This window comes from Dromiciops gliroides, chromosome 1 (assembly GCF_019393635.1).
Source record: "Dromiciops gliroides isolate mDroGli1 chromosome 1, mDroGli1.pri, whole genome shotgun sequence".
NCBI classification, from domain to species: domain Eukaryota; kingdom Metazoa; phylum Chordata; class Mammalia; order Microbiotheria; family Microbiotheriidae; genus Dromiciops; species Dromiciops gliroides.
The window spans coordinates 409690887-409695145 of record NC_057861.1 but is presented as its reverse complement, the minus strand read 5'-3'; the positions used below and the strand labels follow the sequence as shown (position 1 = coordinate 409695145).

Genomic DNA, 4259 nt, shown 5'->3' with positions numbered 1-4259 from the left:
AGATATCAATGAACATAAAGCATCCCCTTCCTCAAGTAGTTTCAGGTATATTATATAATTGTGTGAATTATCTGGAATATTGCCCTCATTTTTGACTCTGCTTTGTTGGAGGGTACCCAGGTACATAAACTTCTGTGGTTTTTATTTTAATGCAAACTAGACAGATCACCTAGGTCTTACTCTTTAGGAACTAGAAGGTAGCAGACCAATTGTAGATGGCCTGAGGTCTGTTTAACAGTTTAACAGCCATTTCCCATTTTTTGACTTGCTAGGTTAAGTATATTGTCTTCCTGCCAACTTTGGAAGCTTGGGGTCACTCAAGTCCCACCTGTAGGTTTTAGTCCCTGACTTGTACCCTAGTTCTACAGTAACTGTGTTCTTGTTCTGTATTATTTTCTGACATTATCCCTGGCTTATATTGATTTCCTATTAATTAGATTTCCTGCCCTGTAATTCAACTACTCAGTGATTGGGTTCCTGCCTTTTTCACTCTGAACTTTAAGTGATGAGATTTCTTGACTGCTGTTGTATTTTGATTTTCCCAAGGCTTTTGAACCACTTAATCCTGAACTCTAGTATTCCTTTGTTTGTATTCTTGGCGTCTGTCACTGCCTTTTCTGACACTGCTGTCCATGAAGACCTCTGCTGCTCATTTACTCCACCCTTGGTTGGTTAGACAGCCTGGACCTCAGTCTCAGTTAAAATATATTTTTATATATTTATAATTCAGGGCCCTCAAAAGAAATCATGATCATTAAGAACAAAGTTTTGAGTCATTATGAAAAAAGCTGAACTTTAAACATCTCTGGTAAGATGCCATTAGGAAACTGGTATTAGATACCTATACACAGTTACTAGGAAATCACCTTTAAAATGTTAAATTCTTTAGGAGAAAGGCAGCATTCAATTTATCAGCAGATCTATTCAATAACTTGATTATGGCCCCCAAATATTGTGCATGTGCCCAGACAGCTGAAGGTGTTGACTGCATCTGAGGGAGGCCTTTGAGACATCTCCATGAAGACATCATTTAAGAAGCAAAAATCAGCTCCCAGCAGGCTTCCCTCCCTTTTCCCCACTCATATTCGAAGCACTCGAGGTCCATGCTAACAGATTGTGATGGTGACACGTCACCTTAACATAAGACCATTCACCCACTGTCATAGTCTACCAGAATCCCTTCAGAGTGAAATATGTGACATGACCGAAAAATGAATTCGATGCAGTTTGGTTTAAATGCCAGCATCTTCAAGAACCTCTCTGACATTTCAGTTACAAATAATTGAAGATCCTTTTTACAAAGAAAATTTTAACTCCCTAGTAATCAATTATATGAAGGAAAAAAGGCATTGTTACAATGGCTCAAACCGGTTCTTCTTGGATTATGTGGTGACAGGGTCAGTTCAGATTCTAACTAGCAAATGGCTTCCCCATGTCTTCCTTCCCTTTGTATTTCCTCTTCCTGTGTGTGAATGGTATATACCTGTATTTTATCATATACTTTATTTGCCTCTTCGTGGTGATACAGAAAAGCACGACAAGGTACATTACAATAATGAAAGACTTGAGTTGTTTGATTATATCACTGGTCTTTTGTTTTAACTCTTTGCCTAGATGTTCACATACCATCAGCAATTTCATCATGATCATCAACTCCACGTTTTACAATTCTAGGTCTCGTCTGTCTATCTTGTGTGGTCCCCCATTCATCTGGCACTAAAGAATGCTGAAACTGAACTATAACCTAAAATATACAGTAAAAATAGTAAAAAAAACCAAAGTACATCACAAGGATCAGTCAGAACACTGGGACATTGAAAGCGTCAAAAAAGTACAGATCATAGCAACAAGAATGTCCTTAGTAGCAGAGTGCCAAAATTTAAATTCTGGAAGCCTTTGAATGAAAAGACAAAATTCCTCATTTTGTTTTGTTGGTAAGGAAGACCCTTCATCTGGGTCTTCAATTAAAGAGCGATCTACCTTTGGTGAAAGGAAAGCTATGAAAAGATTGAGGTGTGGTAGATTCCCAAGGAGTACATCACAATGTAGCAACCCTGTAATAGATAAACTCTAATCATGAAGATGAAACTTAGTCCCAAAGTTACAACCCATTGCACAGCTGTCTAAGGAGTAGATTTGTCTAACCAGGACTGGTAAATCTGTCCAAGTCTTGTGAAAAATCTAAACACCACAGAAGGCATCCCATGAACAGAATCTCTAACGCTGTCTCCTTCGGACATTCTGTTGCTCGCAGCGCTGCTGAAGCCTGGCCACAACTCCCCTCAGGGCCACAGGAAGGAGGGGGAGGAGGAGCGGCCCTGCCGCTGCCAGTTTGCTGGCTTTGGAGTCTGCTGCCCGGCACTTCTGCCCCACTGCTGCTCCTCCTGGGCATCCAAGATCAAATTCATATCTAATAGTACTAATGTCTCATTTCTCTTTCCTTACTCCTCTCTTCCTCTGTAGAATGATATTTTGGTTTTAAACCTATACCTGGAAACCCAGGTCCTTGGCCTTATTTCTGTGTTTAGATTCTTGGCTTTGACCCAAACTTCTTGACCTCCTGGTTCTAGTCCGGCTAATTTCCCCAGTTATTATTATGGGATCCTTTAGGTAAGTGGGATTAAAAAAGAAAGAAGTAAGTAGACTAAAATGGTACACAACTACTTCACTATTATCATCCAGGAAAGCATCTAAAAGTTCTCTCACTTTTCTAGTCACCAATGGAATGAAGCAAGGCTGTGTGCTTGCTCTTATGCTTTTTAACATAATGTTTTCAGCAATGTTTTCAGACACCTTCATTGAGGATGAAAATAGCATCAAGGTTAGCTCCTGCACTGATGGTCAATTATTTAATTTGAAAAGGCTACAAGCCAAGACTAAAGTGGAGGGAGAGTTAGTGAAGGATTTTTTGTTCACAGATTACTGTGCACTCAATTCATCCTCTGAGGCTGAGGTGCAGCAAAGTATGGATAGATTCTTTTCTGCTTCTGATAATTTGGGCCAAGAATGAACACCAAGAAAACACAGGTTCTTCATCAGTCAATGTCCCCACCATCCATATGTGGAACCTTTGGTTATAACAAATAGAGAAATTTTGAATACCATGGATAAGTTCACTTACCTTGGCAGTATACTTTCAAGGGATATATAACATAGATGTTGAGGTTGATGCATTAATCAGCAATAGTTCAGTGTTTGGGAGCCTCTGAAGGAAAGTGTGGGAAAGAAGAAGTATTAGATGAACCACCAAACTGAAGGTCTAAAGGGCTGTTGTGCTGATCTCATTGTTGTATGCTGATGAAACTTGGACAGTCTATCAGTGCCATGTTGGGAAACTGAATCCATTTGAATGGTTGTAGGAAGATTCTCAAGATCATGTGGGGCAGGATAAGGTACCAGGCACTTAGGTCCTTTTGCAAACTAAACTGCCAAATATTCAAACTATACTGCAGAGAGCACAACTGTGATCACCTGGCCATGTTGTTTGAATGTCAAACATACACTTGCCTAAAATAATAATTTACAGAGAATTCACACAAAGCAAATGGTCCACAGAGGTCAAAAGAAGTGATATAAGGACACTCTTAAGGTCTCTCTGAAGAACTATTGATTGTGAGACATGGGAGACACTGGCAAAGGACTGCCCAGCATGGCATGCCCACATCAGAAAACCCTGTGCTCTATGAATGAAGCAGAATTGCAGTAGCTCAAAAAATGTGAGATATGCAAATTTAGAGACATCCCCATTCCAAATGTTCACATAGACTATTTGTGCCTGAATTGTAGTAGAGTGTTCCAAGCTTGTGTTGGTTTCATAAGCCACAGTCAGACACAATGTACCTTGACTGCAACACAGGGATGTCGTTTTGGTCCTCTTCCATCATAAAGGACAACAACCAACAAATTTACTTTACTCAACCAAGGTACTTTACTCAGTGTTATATAATGTGCATGTTGATTTGGCTCCTACTTTTAGGAGCATAGAGACTATACACATGTATGTGTTCACAACCTTAGAGGGCTTTCACACTATGGGGAAAAACCCCTTAAAAAGTTGCCAAAGGGGCAGCTAGGTAGCACAGTGGATAAAGCACTGGCCCTGGATTCAGGAGGACCTGCATTCAAATGTGACCTCAGACACTTGACACTTACTAGCTGTGTGACTCTGGGCAAGTCACTTAACTCTCATTGCCCTGTCAAAAAAAAGTTACCAAGGTCTAGTGGCACAGTATAAAGGAGATGGGCTTTGGAGGCAAAGA

At 40.1% G+C, this 4259-nt stretch overlaps 1 pseudogene; it reads right to left on the bottom strand.

Moving 5' to 3' along the window:
• Positions 1-1410: 1410 nt before the first annotated feature.
• LOC122736842 lies at positions 1411-2246 on the bottom strand (annotated as a pseudogene).
• Positions 2247-4259: the final 2013 nt, after the last annotated feature.